The sequence below is a fragment of the Convolutriloba macropyga genome, chromosome 3 (genome assembly GCF_964194025.1).
Source record: "Convolutriloba macropyga chromosome 3, txConMacr16.3, whole genome shotgun sequence".
Lineage (NCBI taxonomy): Eukaryota > Metazoa > Xenacoelomorpha > Acoela > Convolutidae > Convolutriloba > Convolutriloba macropyga.
In genome coordinates, this window is record NC_134470.1 from 22,330,717 (window position 1) to 22,347,983 (window position 17,267).

Here is a 17,267-nt window from a genome sequence, read left to right on the forward strand (position 1 = left end):
AGAAAATAATAAATCAGTGTTTAAAAGAGGAAACTGTGTTTGCCGTTACAATTCTATCCGAAGACTCTTGGTAATCGGGATATCGCAATGATTTGGAATTAGAACGTGGTTTGACTCGCGCAACCCGAGATGCACATGAACGAGAGGCGCAAGCAACGGACGGCGAATCTCAAATATGGTCAACAAACACATGGTCCACATACGCATGCAGATAATTTCCACTAAAAGAAAGAGTGGTGCAACTGAAGCTAACCCGAAAAATCCCAGGTAACAGGCGTTCCAAAAGAGATGGGAAGGCTCATATAATATCTTGGCAAATGGTTCTACGATCGAAAAGTCCAGCAACTCTAATTCGAAGACAAAATTTCCGAAGAAATTACCAGTAACGACAAAAGAGCGATCTTTTAAAATTTGGAACCCTTGTAGAGCAAAAAAAGTTTTCTGAAAATATATTCTGAACGTCGTGGAGCCCGAAATGAAAAAAAAACGACTGAGAAGATTTTCGCACACATTAAAGAGTTCACAAGAGAACAGAAGTGAGACAAGAAGGTGAGGCACAAAAGGCGTGACCCAGGTAATGGAATGTCTTCCAACAAAACTAAAATCTCATGCGCCATTCAAAATCGCATCTCAAAAAAAACCGAACGTCTTTGCCATGTGAAATCTTGTTTCAGAAATAAATTCGTCAACTGCTTTGCAAGAGACGTTTATTCCAGCATCAAACGCTCCAAGTTCTGCCCTTCAACAAGTGAATCCTCCAACTGAAGAATGCAATGCCACTACGATATGAGGAGTCCGTAATCGGCGAAGTCCAAATTATTACGTTAACTTTTGAATACGCATCAACTTCGCCAATTACAGGCGAGACACCGCAACGACGAAATGTTCCGAACTCCATCTAATTCGACTGAAACGACAAAAGATTTCTGTTTTTCGGTTGGCGAAGAAGAGGTGGATTTTGACGATTATTAAATTGATACTCAAAAACATGTGTTACTTGTCACTAGCTATTCTTAACCAGTAACTATTTTATTGATACTATTTAACCGGGAAATTTTTAATGATTTTCTGTTAATCAGTTACTTTTGTAATTTCACAATCTATTCTTTATAGTTCAAATCAAAAGGGTATGTTACACATGAAGTATTTGCAGTAACATTTCATAGTTGTATTATATAGTTCATTTTGTTTAACCTCTATTTCTGTTGCTTTGTTTTATTCAACATCGTCGTTCATTCATCTGACTTTATTAACTTCCAGCGTGGCCGATCAACTGTCTGTTTATTCATTATACCCACTTTACCTTTCTTACTAATTTACAATCTTAATTCTTCTAATCGGTTTCAGTTGCTGATTTCAAGTCTAATATTTGCTCCGCATTTTTCAGTTAGAAAACACCAGTTTCATAATACCCGAATATATTTTGCATTCCGCTCCTCGAAGCCCATTTAAAAAAATTAAATTAGGAATGATCTCGCGTGACAGATGTAATTTCTCGCCCGACAGATTAATTCCATTTCTGTTTCGATGTTTCCCATTGCTTGAAAAAAATCCCAAAGCGAATATTAGTGCTTTGCAGTCTTAGTTTTCGGTGCACTTATTTACGGCATTTTGTGAGCCCTTGGACGATATCATAGTGTTGGGAGAAATTGTTTTGATTGTGCAAATCATGTTATTTTGTTTTTATTTTTTTAAGTTCCTTTGATATCCATTGTGTTTAGAACTTTTCTGTTTTGTTTCAATTTGATTTCAATCGTGACATCTTTTTGAGTTGCTTCTTACGCCAGTCTTCTTTCCTACTTTGTCAATTTCTGGCGACACTAATCAGTTTAATGTGATTATTGTCCTAACTTTGATAGCTGAATTGTTTTTTTTTTACCGTGATCCTATTTTCTGTGACCAGATTTTATCTTGTCTGTGTTCTTGATTTTCTGTGTTCTTGATGGATGATCAAGTGATCATTATGCAGAATTGATGCGTTCGACTTCATTTATTTGACTTCCTGTTGGTCAAGACCGGAAGGCTCGATGGGGGAGAACGGTAATTTGACCTCTGAAACAATATTCAAGATTTTACATGGACTTTAGAATTGCTATTTCTGAAAATCAACCTTATTTGTTTTTCACTCTGAATAGAATAAAAAAATCGAAACCCACTCGTCACTCGTAGACAATAACTATCTACCAAGAAGATTGGATTTATCAAATTGAATTTTCTAAATTTAATTACAAATATAAGCCATTTCACTTTTACAAAATTTTTTTTATTAGTTTGCAGTTTTGTTCTTTACATTTATTCACCATTTTGACTACGTTGCAAAATCTGAAAGAACAATTTCGGAATACACAGAACACCTTGTGACAACACCGCACTCATAAACTAGTTGACAGCGGGACAATAACCGCACGCCTGAATCAGACTCGCATTTTTATGCTAATATTTTTGAGTGACGAGGCTGACTTGGTGTGACAAAGTACATTGACTTATATGATACAAGGTGGATTGGCATTCGCTGTGATTCGCACAGGAAGTGTTCAAACCTACCATATAAACATTTTTTACAGTGGTATCAGGAGAACAAATGAGTTGAAAACAGGACAAGAACAATGATTATTAGTCTGATAAATCAGCATTGACGTCAAAAAAAGGCATTCTCAGTTCAAAACGACCATTAAAATAAGTTTTGTTTTAGAGTTCCTTGAGCATGTTTAATATCACAAATGCATGCATTAATAATTTTGAGAACTAAATGTCATGAGAAATTTTAAAGATTTAGAATGAGAAGATATAGCATTTTGTTTAAAATTTTCAAGAAATGAATTAAACTGATTTAAACATGTACATATTATCTGATAGAATATTCTAGTTTGATGCAAGCTATAACTAATATTTGCTAATTAAATAGAGAGAGCTAATTTGGTAGTAGCAGAAACTTAACTATTTGGAAACCAAAATTTTGCTGATTTTGAGAGAATATACTTACTCAATAAATACATAGCAGTTGTCGATCCACAGCGTCAAAAGACCCAAACCGCTCAGCTAAAAATCTATATAATCAAAACCCATTTGGAAAAATGTGCATGCGCACTCGCAAACAACTTGATTAGTACATTCATGCAGTAATACTAACTACCTCGTGCAACAAGAAGGTTGCAACCACGTGATGACAGGAGTGGGATTCGAACCCATGCATCCGAAGAAACTGCGGCCTCAACCAACATCCTAAATTCAATCTCGATATTACTTGAACAGCATCTTCCAATGTCAATTGTACCAAAAGCTTCTTTAATGGCTTTTTTTAAAGTCTGTTGCCGACGAGTTAGTTCTTTCTGGAAGCAGACTATCTTTAGCCATACCTCCAAAGTCCGACATACTCCCCTATTATGACTCCAAACTTCTGCGTGATGTTATTAGAGTCACAGAAGGGTTGCTGTTAACCCCTGCGATTGCGTTAGCTTCCCAACAGACAGTTTTTACAACTTATAGCGCAAAGGTTATTCCAATGCCTCAGGACGAACCGAGAATGTCAATTAAATGGGTTATTGAGGACCCATATCTTGCTATCTCGGAGGATCAAATGAAGTCAATGACATTGTCGCAAACCCAATTTGATAGTTGCCTAGGCTCATTGCATTATCGTATTTGCCAGGAGCCTTTTGCATCTCAAGCAAATCACCCTCATGCCTAGCAACGGTATTTTTGAGCTCACAACTGAAAGCTACCGAAATGTGACACGGAAGTTCAATACCTACCGACTCAAGTACAGGCAGACAATCTTGGATGCAGCATATGGCTCATTACCTCAGCGGCAGATGCGTATGAAATGAGAGAATAGAGTCTCGCCTCGAAGCACAAAACATGGAATTGTCTAATTCCAGGTTGTAAGATCTGTATTATGACAGTGGCTTTTGACTTTCAAGTAATAATAGGCGACAATATAAAAATTTGGTCAGACGTGGAAGGCTCTGACAGGATTGCTGCTAAGTTTATAGACGTTCAACTACCAACCAGACCCTTTTTCACATCTGATGACATCCATTCCAGACGTTGAACAACTACCATTTTTCGAGTCACGCACCTTCATGCACTAATACTAACTACACCGTGCTTTAAGAAGGTTACAACCAGCACACCACATTGTAGAAGCTGAATATGAGATCAAAAAGCAGCTACTAATAGTCGCCAGATCTTATAGATGTTTACCTCCACAAATTTCTTTTTTAAATCAACCATTTTGTTAAATATAATAAAAAGCATTTCACTTTGTCAAAAACAAGATGTTCCAAAATGTTTAATTCGAATCAACAGATTGTTGGAAATAGTCAGGATTGATTCTTTGACCCCCGATTGGGACTTAACGAAGCAAAGAAAAAATCAAATGAAATTATCTTTTTCTTATAACAAATTACCAAAGGTGTTTTTTTGATTAGATTTTTTGATTTGGTATTAAGACTCATTCCTGCTTCCACAAAAAGCAACTAATATGGGAGACGATAGTGCAATACCAATGCCTATTAGTGTTGGAACTAGTAATCCAGACTACTTCTAATTAAAGCAAAGTTTATGTAGCTTTTATATAACTAAGACTAATTAGAGCAAACATCAAATAACGGTTTTCCCGGTTCCAATTTTGTTTCTCTCTTTGTTTTTCTGATCTGTACTCCATTTGTTTTAGATCATTTTACTGCGGAGCTGCCATTTTAAGTGAGTAAATTGAGAAAAAAATTAAAACTAGCCAATCAAAATAAGATAGATTGCAAAAAAAATAGATTGCAAATAATGAATAGGCGGCAAAAGTTGGAAAATTTTTGTCTGACGAAGTAAATAAAAATTTATTGAGCGCAATGGTTGCCGTGTGGGCATGACTGTTGATAAAGGATACAGTCCAACTTTTACAATTGGCTTTTAAAATTTTATGATGGTTATAAGGTAAGAGGGAATTGAACTTTGTGAAAACAATTCTCACTTTCTTTCCCTCAGAATACTGTAGTTGTGGATCCATTTTTTCCTTTTCAGACATTAAAAAGACGATAAATCTTAATTTAATTATTTTTTCTTATATTAGAAACAATTTAATTCAAAAGCACATGCGAACTAATTTTTTCTGTTTAGTATAGAAATCAATTTAAGCTGTCCCAAAATTTTTTGGGTTGTAAATTTAACGTTCTTATATGATAGGTTCTCATCTTTTTGGACATTTTAAACTCAAAATCCCTTTCAATTTAGCGGGCAAACCGACTTTCTTCATTTTAAATTGCTTGGTTTTCAAGTAACGTTCATCGGCAAGTTCACGCGATCCTTGTTTCTTTGTATCATTTGTTTAATTTTTTTTATAAGCTGATAAGCGAAGATGAAGAGCGCAAAGGTCTCTAATGTAAAAAGGTTGATAATTTTACTGTTCAATTTTTCCTGCAGAAATGGAGAACGTTAAAAGGTCTACTGAACAAGCGGTTTAATTGTCATGAGTCTTTCAATGGTACCGTTTTTAATCTCTCCCCAAGTGATAATTGTCTCTAGATTTTACCTGTATTCACTTTAAGTGGCTCGAATTTGAAGCGTGAAACGACGAGAAAAATGAATTGTACTTGATAGTTTTGGAGGTCATTAGTTCCTAACGTATTTTGAGTTAATATTCATAATCGCTGTAAAAATTTATCTCTAACTTTGATTTTTCATGACTCTCGATACCAAACCTCACACTTAACTTTGATGAGTAATGCGGGTATAGACCAAACCTTTGTGAGAAATTTTTAACAACAGTATAAGCATATACAAGAATACACAGCTCAGGAAACACTTGTTTCAAAATCAGTTTCAATTCAGCTATTATATCTCAAATCGGATCAGACTTAGGAAAAGATAACAAACAAAGAGGCTCGGTAATGTGCGATCGAACATAAGGTTCTGACCCCGCTCATCCACAGTTCTGGCATAATTGGTGTAAGAATGAAAAGATAGCCTCCACAGTAAATAAGTCAGCGGATTAAAAAATGATGCAGTAGATTGATAAGTTATGCCAATATTAAGAAAGCGAGTCAAGACGAACAGCAAAATCAAATAACAACAACAAACATTAATTACATTAAAAAATTTATGTCCGTTTTGAAAAACAAAACTTAATAAGAAAGTCAAAATAGCGTCAGATAAAATTGAAACAAAACAACATATCTTCTAATTCACCAAGAAAAGATATGGGACCAGTCCATAATAAGGCTTGGTAACAATTAGACAATAAAGAACAAAAACAGCAAATTTGAAAAATTCGTTTATTTTTTTTTAAAAAAGAACAATTACTTTCAAAGTAATGAAAACCAATAGGAAACAACAAAAATTTCCCATAGGTTTACGATTACCAGTGTTTTTAAAGAAGGGAATTAAGTACTGTCGGTATTCATTTTTATGCCGTTACAAAAAAAAACAAGTAGACAACAAACAAAAATTCAGTTAAATTTTGCCAGAAAACGCTTTTGAAGCCATGAAGCCATAATTTGGCCCTCAAATTATGTTCGATTGCCTCTTCTTTGAGCACCGATAATGTCTTTGTGACCTCTCATTATTAAAGCCAGGTAACAATAGACAAAAACGAAAAAAGGCAAAATTAGGTAATACTTGTTTTTTTTCGGAAATTAGATTTAAAGACATGAAAGCCATTAATTACAAAATGAAATAATTAAATAGGATCGTTTATCCTTCGAAAGGAAGCCCTTAAGATCTGCATTGATCCAGAATATATCTTACGTCCAGAAAAGAACGTAAAATATGACAAAATTTAGACATTTATTTACTTTTTTGTGAAAAACCTGTGTCGAAGCCAGTAAAGTCATAACGAATTCTTTAAAAAACAATAGATTTTTTGACATCAATCCCTTTGACCACAATATTAGGTCTGTAGTTAACGAGACTAGGTAATAAAGACAATAAATGGAACAAAATTGCGTGCGAAATTACAAAGTTTTTTTTTAATTTGGAAAACTATTGTTTTCAAATTCATGAAAGCTATCTGAAAGCCATCAGCTATCTACTTATATAAGAATATCAGCCCATCTGTTCTTCCAAGAAAAGCCAATGAAACCTGGTCATTGTACAGGAAGTTTCATACTATTAAAAAGACAAAGTAAAAACGACAGTTAAAGACAAAATTAAAAAATTCAATTAAAATCTTGAGAACGTATTGTCGAAGCCGTTTAACACCAGAGTTTATATCCTTAAGGAATTTAAAATTATGGATTGTGATTTTCTTAAACGGCAATAATGTGATATATGAACCGTCAACAACGTGATATTGTGACAAAACTAGAAAACGTGAAAAATGGGCAAATACCTGAAAATATGAAATCTAGTGGCAAAGCCAGAAAACCATAACTTAAGTTTTAAAACCGCAGTAAAGATTGAACTTGAGTTCAGTAGAAAGAAGAAGAATTCTTTCATTGGTGATGCCAAGCTAAATATTGACCAAATTAAGATTAAAATGGTGGCAAAGTTCATTAAGTCATTATTTATTTAAAAATCAAATATTTTTAAAAGCCGAAACGACTCTAAGTTTTCAAGTAATAAACTAGATACAATAAGTTGGAGCTAATTAGGAAGCACATTGGACCTATCATTAGTAAGCTTTGATTTGAAATGCTCTGTTTTTTAATTAATATATAAAAAAGATCGATTTCTTTTTTATAAAAAAGACCGACTGATTACAATCCGAATTGTTTTTGGAATGTAATAGTCCAGGATTTGTCCAAAACTAGCTCTGCTAATGCTTTTTGTCCATTAAGAACACTTAACGTGTGGAATGTTATTGATATAGATATTTTGTTAGTTAAAAAATCAAAAATAAATGCTGAGTTTTTGATAATCAACGAGTAAAGTTTGCAAAAAACGGTAAAGTTTTAATTACGGAGCACTCGCAACGGAAGTTGAAGTAGAATTAGCCCCCTTCTGAGTCTACAAAGATTGTGATAGTGGTATTTGGGTGTGTACTTCCTGCAAATTTAGTCAAAGTGGACTAAAGACACTTATTTCGTGCTGTCCTTGATGAAAAAGTGTGAATTTTGAAATATTTAGCCAGAATTTTTGACAAAAAATCTAAATAAAAATTGCCGACAATATTTTTTGTCTTTAAAAATAAAATCACCAACACTTTCTTAAAAAAAATTAACAAATTTTAGCAAAATTAGTGAAATTTTAGTTAAAAAATTCCGGAAATTGTTAATAAAATCAACTGAATTCACTCTATTTTCTCTAAAGTTTAATCCTCGATAACTCCCTGTAAAAAACGAAAATAAAAGAAAAATCTTTTTCAATTCCATATTTTACGCTGGACAAGCTTTCTAATGTTACCAGTCTCAACTCTCTACGATGAATATATCGATCGACCAAAATTGTCTGAACAAAAAAGCCCATTTGAGTATCTAGTTCCTTCTCCCCTCAAGAGGGGTCAGAACAATTAGTTTCGCAAGCACACTCGCATTATAGTGTTTCCTTCGTTCAATCGAAGACTATATATTATCTGGTCACCACTATGTGCAATTGGATATTTTCTGTTGAATATGAAGCCTGCTAATTTCGTTTTCAGACTAAATCAATTGACGCTCCATCAAGTCACTGAGCTAAATGCCCTTAATTGCATCACATATTTGAAAAAAGTTGCTGAAGTTGTTCTTAATTTGTTTACATAGACATATATCTTAAATAATTGAAGCTTTTGAGGAAACTAACCATATATAGTTAGTTCGGCAAGAACAACCAAATATAGTGTTTGCTACAAGGAACCATTTTAAGACGTGTGACTTCCACAAAAACGGTGCTAGTTCAGCAACATTAGTGTCAGCTGTGTAATTAATGTCAAACGTTTCGTCACGGTTTTTGGCGATAAGTCAACATTTTTAATGTGTCAAAATTCAACTGCTTTCTCACATTTTAAATTTAGTTCAAATCTCATTCAAATATATTTCGGGCGACCCGTGGCAACTTGTTTTGTGACAAATTATACACGACCGCGACCTCCATACAAAGTACTTCTGCTTGTTATCTTTTTTTTGTTTTTGGTTATTATATTCCCAAAGTGTTTTCGTTTGCCATATTGTTTTGTTTTTGTCTGTCATTAACTTAATGATTGCTTTCCCCTGTTATTCTCAATTTCAAGAATTCGTTTTGTGCTCAAGTTTAACTTAACTATGCTCCACATCTACTGTTCTCAACTGATTAAAAGAAGTTGTTGTTTTTGTTTACGCTTTAATCAACCGGAATCTAGCGAACTGCTGAAACTTCTCAGACAATTGAGCAAATTTTTAAAAGCGCTCACATGCTACTTTTGAAATTTACAGAGACGAATAGTAGCGTCTTTGACAATCGTTATTCCTTTTGTAATCAACAAAAGTGATTTTTGCCGTTTTGAGCCTCGACTGCTTCGCTCACTGTGCTAGAATGTTCTGCAAGTTAACTGCACGATCATAATATGAATCCGAGTAAATACAGACTGAAATTTGCGATAGTTCAGTGCTGATTTACTATGCTTGGTAACTCTGGTGTTATCACAGATCTGAAAAAGCTCGGTATCATAAAAGAAATGATCAATTGACATCCACTTTTCACATAAAATTTGAACACAAAGTATTGGTTTTTGCACTTAAGAACCACTCGGAATTTTTAAATTGTGTTTAGGGTCATTATGTTTAGGGTCATTATAATATAGGGTCATTATATTATATTTTCTGTTGAATATGAAGCCTGCTAATTTCGTTTTCAGACTAAATCAATTGACGCTCCATCAAGTCACTGAGCTAAATGCCCTTAATTGCATCACATATTTGAAAAAAGTTGCTGAAGTTGTTCTTAATTTGTTTACATAGACATATATCTTAAATAATTGAAGCTTTTGAGGAAACTAACCATATATAGTTAGTTCGGCAAGAACAACCAAATATAGTGTTTGCTACAAGGAACCATTTTAAGACGTGTGACTTCCACAAAAACGGTGCTAGTTCAGCAACATTAGTGTCAGCTGTGTAATTAATGTCAAACGTTTCGTCACGGTTTTTGGCGATAAGTCAACATTTTTAATGTGTCAAAATTCAACTGCTTTCTCACATTTTAAATTTAGTTCAAATCTCATTCAAATATATTTCGGGCGACCCGTGGCAACTTGTTTTGTGACAAATTATACACGACCGCGACCTCCATACAAAGTACTTCTGCTTGTTATCTTTTTTTTGTTTTTGGTTATTATGTTCCCAAAGTGTTTTCGTTTGCCATATTGTTTTGTTTTTGTCTGTCATTAACTTAATGATTGCTTTCCCCTGTTATTCTCAATTTCAAGAATTCGTTTTGTGCTCAAGTTTAACTTAACTATGCTCCACATCTACTGTTCTCAACTGATTAAAAGAAGTTGTTGTTTTTGTTTACGCTTTAATCAACCGGAATCTAGCGAACTGCTGAAACTTCTCAGACAATTGAGCAAATTTTCAAAAGCGCTCACATGCTACTTTTGAAATTTACAGAGACGAATAGTAGCGTCTTTGACAATCGTTATTCCTTTTGTAATCAACAAAAGTGATTTTTGCCGTTTTGAGCCTCGACTGCTTCGCTCACTGTGCTAGAATGTTCTGCAAGTTAACTGCACGATCATAATATGAATCCGAGTAAATACAGACTGAAATTTGCGATAGTTCAGTGCTGATTTACTATGCTTGGTAACTCTGGTGTTATCACAGATCTGAAAAAGCTCGGTATCATAAAAGAAATGATCAATTGACATCCACTTTTCACATAAAATTTGAACACATAGTATTGGTTTTTGCACTTAAGAACCACTCGGAATTTTTAAATTGTGTTTAGGGTCATTATGTTTAGGGTCATTATAATATAGGGTCATTATATTATATTTTCTGTTGAATATGAAGCCTGCTAATTTCGTTTTCAGACTAAATCAATTGACGCTCCATCAAGTCACTGAGCTAAATGCCCTTAATTGCATCACATATTTGAAAAAAGTTGCTGAAGTTGTTCTTAATTTGTTTACATAGACATATATCTTAAATAATTGAAGCTTTTGAGGAAACTAACCATATATAGTTAGTTCGGCAAGAACAACCAAATATAGTGTTTGCTACAAGGAACCATTTTAAGACGTGTGACTTCCACAAAAACGGTGCTAGTTCAGCAACATTAGTGTCAGCTGTGTAATTAATGTCAAACGTTTCGTCACGGTTTTTGGCGATAAGTCAACATTTTTAATGTGTCAAAATTCAACTGCTTTCTCACATTTTAAATTTAGTTCAAATCTCATTCAAATATATTTCGGGCGACCCGTGGCAACTTGTTTTGTGACAAATTATACACGACCGCGACCTCCATACAAAGTACTTCTGCTTGTTATCTTTTTTTTTGTTTTTGGTTATTATATTCCCAAAGTGTTTTCGTTTGCCATATTGTTTTGTTTTTGTCTGTCATTAACTTAATGATTGCTTTCCCCTGTTATTCTCAATTTCAAGAATTCGTTTTGTGCTCAAGTTTAACTTAACTATGCTCCACATCTACTGTTCTCAACTGATTAAAAGAAGTTGTTGTTTTTGTTTACGCTTTAATCAACCGGAATCTAGCGAACTGCTGAAACTTCTCAGACAATTGAGCAAATTTTCAAAAGCGCTCACATGCTACTTTTGAAATTTACAGAGACGAATAGTAGCGTCTTTGACAATCGTTATTCCTTTTGTAATCAACAAAAGTGATTTTTGCCGTTTTGAGCCTCGACTGCTTCGCTCACTGTGCTAGAATGTTCTGCAAGTTAACTGCACGATCATAATATGAATCCGAGTAAATACAGACTGAAATTTGCGATAGTTCAGTGCTGATTTACTATGCTTGGTAACTCTGGTGTTATCACAGATCTGAAAAAGCTCGGTATCATAAAAGAAATGATCAATTGACATCCACTTTTCACATAAAATTTGAACACAAAGTATTGGTTTTTGCACTTAAGAACCACTCGGAATTTTTAAATTGTGTTTAGGGTCATATGTGATTCTAGTATCCGTTCATATAGCAATACTACGATCATTAATGGTAAAGTTTAATTAAGCTCTTGATTAAAGCTCCTGTCTATTAACTCAGTTGTCCATCAATACTTCAAAACATGTTGCAAAAACCCAACCCAGACAGTACTTGAGAATTGATAACTGGCGCGAGGCTTTTTAAAATTGTTTTAGAAACAATAAATCCGTATTTGGATTCTTTCGCTACGACGACAAGTTTCGTTTAACTCAAGCTTTTATAAAATGTAGACTTCAAAAAGTGCTAGTTAATAATGTTGAGTGCTGAGTCCAACTGGATTGAGTTGTATCAAGGGGTTCTCCAAAGAACTGTTATTGGTTCTCCACTTTTCAGTACATATACGGCTTAATGAAACTTAACGTCAACAAGCAAATCAATTTTGTGCAATTCTTTCATGATACTTTAGTTTTTGCATGCAGTAAAGACCGTGAAAAAGTTAGTCAACTTTTTAAGTCAACTTTTTGAGTTTCCTACAGAAGATTCAGTGCAATGTTTTTAGCGGAGCAACCCTTGTTTTTTTTTTCGAAAAAGAAACAAACGTCATCAACATAAAAACAGAATTGTGCTCTTTTTATTAAAAGGTGAAAATATCCCAATTAAAAATAATGTCAAATATTTGGGACTTTTATAGATCAAAATCTGACTTATCAAGAGGCGATGAAAAAACTGCCGCGAAAAATGGCTAGTGGCATACGAGCAATCTATGTTACTAACAACTCTTGTAGTCCATGCAAGACTAAATCTAATGAAAGCTTTGGCACTGAATCCTTTGCAATACAGCGCTGTCCTGTTAATTCACATCAACCAAGCACTAGTGAGGTCACCTTGTAAACAAGTTAGCTGAGCAGTAGATCCTTGTTTAACCGGAAAAGTTTGAATTTTCTGACGAGAAGTTTGACTCTTCTCGCGAAATTACAGCATCATATACTTCCTTCTCAATACGTTTTTGGAATTCAAATAGACAACTTACTTATTGGAAAAGATTTCTGGAAAATTTTCAGCGCGTCAAAAATTAACGATAGTGACTGTAATACCAAAAATTTTAAGCGGATGCGAGTGCAGTGACCAACAAAACTGTTGCGGCTGCTGTCGCTTCATAGTTTTGTAGATAAATAAACTCGCATTTGGGTCAAAATGGAGAAAATTACTGCGAGTGTTTTGTGGTTTTTTTTAGTTACCGCAGCAAAGTCATGAAACTTCTGCACAGTCGCTTATCAATCATAGAATTGTCTTATCAAATCAAACTTAATTGTTGTTGGTGAACCCTAAGAACTAATACTCAACTAAAATAAAAGAATCCAAGAATCTTGTGCTCTGTCTTTTGGAACCCTACCGTGGAGACTTCAAGTTTCCTTGTCTTTACCTTATTTTAACATTTTGATTTGAAACTATGTAATTGTTTAAATAACTATGCCTCTTTTTATAACTATTATCTGTCCATTCTCTATACTTTCCATTTCCATGATATTCTATATCTTACATTGGACCAGTTTGTAAGTATCTAGGAATACTTGTTGATTCCAAGCTTTCTTTCTTTTGGACGCCATATTGAAGAAGTTAAAAAGAAGTTAAGAAGGCAATGCGGTATTAACGCAAAACTGAGAAATTTTGTGCCTAGGAAGCTGTTGATAGAGTATTACGAGTCAAACGTTAGGCCTTTTGTTCAATATGGAGTCTTAGTCTATGGCTGCTGTAAATATCTGTAGCTTCTGCCTATTTATCTTCTACAGAGAAAAATTTTAAAGTTGATTCACTTCAAAAAAAAAGAACCGATTCATGTGAGGACATAATTTGGAAGCACTCCATATTGACTGTTTATGATCTGCACTTGTATGAATTGATTAAGTTTTCTCTGAAAACAATCAGTGGCCTTCATTGTGAAAATTTTTGTAATGACTTGTTAGTACCTTATACCATAGAACGAGAAACTAGGGGATTGGCAATTAAGTTACTCAAACAATCTTTATGCAAAAGAAAAATAGAGCGATGTTCAATCAAATTTCGTGCAACAAAGTTATACAATAAATTGAAAAGCCTAGAATCTATTCCGGCCGACCTTGAAGCGAAGACGGCAGCCGAAATTGCTAATTTTTGCCATATGTTGAAGTTTTCATTTTAAGTTTGCAATCACGAACTCGCAAGATTTGTATTTGATTTTTAATTTTTGTGTCACATTGTCTATCTCTCAAACAGTGCTAATTTGGATAATTTTTCTTTTCGAATTATGTTAAGTGTTGTTTTATTGATACTCAACGCTGAGGTAGAGTGAAAAGTGGGCGTCTATAACCCCGTTGTCTGTCCTCTCCAGTGCAATATATTGTGCAGTAATTTGTTTATTTTTAATTGGAGAAATTTATTCTGTATTTCTTTTTAAAGTCCTTTTTTATTTCGAACTCTTTAAACATATATAGAATGACTTGCGAGAGTGCGTAAACTTTTTCTTCCAATTCATTTTTATTGATCTAAGTGGACTTTGTCTTCGATGGATAATATTCAGCCTTCTACTTACCTCCGGCTTTTTGCGTAATTTTTTTGTATGTCTGACAAAGGCAACATTTTCTTTATTCGAAGTTTTTTTTTCTACCAAATTTTGTGCTATTAATTTAAAGCGTTGTGTATCTTTGCAATAAAATGTCAAAGTAAATAATTTTACACTGTCAATATGTCAAAGCATTTTATAAAGCTGGTACAAAATTTCAGTCTTTTCTTTTTGACATTCTTTCTCATGACACGCCGTTCGTTCAGTTCACTATTTCGAGGACTATGGTAGAACATTGTGTGACTTCTCTTTAGCCCTCACGTTACAATTTTCCTGCTGTTACAATGGAAGTAGAAAAGTTTAGATTAAACGTTTAAGCTCCTCCTTATCATTGGAGTTCTATTTTAACAAACATGACACAAAAACTTATCAACTTAAGATCGACAGACGACTGTACTTTTCATGTGGCGTGTATATAGGTTAATGTGCTAAAGACTTTTGGGGGGCGTTTTTGATATTGAACACATTTCGGTCGCCGTTTCTTAGTGTTTGTTCACTTTATGACTACGGCACGTGAAATTCTTGCGGAGTTATGGCTCCTATCGTTTGTATTTCAGACAAAGCATTTCAAGCTTGGACGGGGGCTTACTTAAACGCGTATATGTTTAGTCTTATATTGTCTGTACTAAAGCAAGCCTTAACCTGAAGTTGTTAATATGATAAGAACTCCAACCGGGTAAATATTATGTTGAAACGAAGTTCAAATTCGCTCAACTAAAGTTGTAGCTAGCGCTGTGATCACTTTCAATGCGATATATATTGCAGTGGAATATTTGCTGATTTGTAACCAAATAAAACAAGGTTGGTGCTAAAGTTAGTGCCCTTTTATTATTAGTCGTATTTTATTATTTGTCGTATTAAACGCTTTTTTTGTCGTTTTTTAACTAAGCGCCTAACTTTTTCCATATTTTTTTCCGCAAACTTTGAGGTTTTTTGCAGCTTTTAAACAAATAAAAACTCACAATTAATCAGTTTTTGCCTGCTCTCACAAGTTCTGATTTGTGTGTCACTGATTTAGTGGACACTTAGGTTTTAAGTTTTTAAAACTTAAGTTAGGGGGGGGGGGGGTTGACAGAATAGATGCGTCTTATGAGCTCCAATGTGGTTTTATGACATCAAAACTCAAAATGGCTACTTTACTCCATACTCCCAAAGTAAGCACTTCTGGCGACGAAAGGCAACTCAAAATTCAATTATTACAATAGTTTCGGAGGAAACGAAAGAATATTTTATGGAAATGTGAAATCCGCTTGTTTCCGTGTCCACAGATTATTGCATTTGATGTTTAGAGCACATTTCGTAATGATACATTAATATTTATACGTTGTGTTACAATTAATTAATAGATCTTTTGCACACGTTACATACGTTTTGCACACCCCAGTAACAGCACGTGCCATTACATAGTAAATCATTATGTAAAAATATTGCACTTGCGTCTGGGGGGGGGGGGGCACAAACTGAAACGATCCAATTTAATAGCCATAATAGCTATATTTTACGATGTCATTCAGGGGGCTATAAAAAATTGTGGGTCGTTCCCATTATTGCCCCCACAAAATATAACCCCCCCATAATGGTATGTTTACCTTGATTGGGGGGCTATAATTTATATGACCAGTGAACTGTTGAGGTGGGGGGGGGGGGGGGGGGGTTTACAATGGGAAAAACCCAAAATGTAATTAGCGTCTTAATAAACTCGAAATAAAAGAGATCCTAGATCTGGAATAGTTTCTTATTTTTTGTTTGTCTTTCCCATTATAGCCCCCCATTGAAATTAAAGCCCCCCCCCCCCCCCCCCCTCATTGAAATTATAGCCCCCCCCCCCCCCATTATGATATATTTACCATGATTGGGGGCTATAGGTTGGTCACTAAGCTGGGGGGGGGGGGGGGGGCTATAATAGGAAAGACCCAATTTTGTTTCGGCTATAATATGTAAAATTACTAGATCGGCAGTAAATTTAGTCCCGATTGTGTTTTCAGTAAATTTATTGTTCCTTTTTTTCCAATCCAATGAAATAATAAAGAAGGAAATTTGTTTTACATTATGCTGCCATCAGCATACGCGTCAAAACAACTTTCAGGAAAAAGTTCTATGAACACTTTTTGCACGTTCTTTTTTGATTGCTCAATTGATTGTGGAGATAGCTCTTTAATGCTGCGACAGCCGGAGTTTGTTAGTAAGTAATTGGCGTTGCCCTAACCTGTGAGTTCAAGACCCGAGGTTTGTTTGCGTTAAACTATATTTGTTTGACCTTTAAAATTGTTATATCGTAGCTCTTATGGGGTTTTTTTCTGTTATCCCCCACCCCTGTAGTGAGCTTATTATGTATAGCACTCTACATTGCCGTAAATTTGACATAATGGGGGGACTAATTATGTTGGGGCTTTAATAAGACAGGCCCCTCTTATGAAAGTGCAATCTTGTGGGCTGAAATCACACTATCAGAACAAAACTCATGGATTAATCTCTGTCAACTCGTGTGGGGAGGGGGGTGCGTCTTCTGAAAAAGCAACCCCCCTCCCGCAACCTGAGACATAACACTTACACTCTCGTCCTATGACATTTTCGAGTCTTCCCATTATAGCCTCCCTGCTCCCCCCCTCAGCTTAGTGGTCATATCACGTATAATTTTGTATGGCAGAAAAGAGCCGGTATATTGTCCGTATGAGTATTTGGA

General features: G+C 34.6%; 1 protein-coding gene across 3 annotated transcripts in view; it reads left to right on the forward strand.

Moving 5' to 3' along the window:
* LOC142336945 (uncharacterized) overlaps positions 1-17,267 on the forward strand; it is a 72,586-nt gene that overhangs the window by 53,239 nt on the left and 2,080 nt on the right. The window contains exon 1 of one of the 3 annotated variants that reach the window (XM_075385938.1): positions 15,269-15,385. The exons of 1 other annotated variant lie outside the window; for it this stretch is intronic. The gene's annotated coding sequence lies outside the window, so the exon portion shown is untranslated. Of the gene's footprint in view, positions 1-15,268; positions 15,386-16,702; positions 16,811-17,267 lie in introns of those variants that run through there. One more of the 3 variants, XM_075385939.1, reaches the window with a different exon arrangement.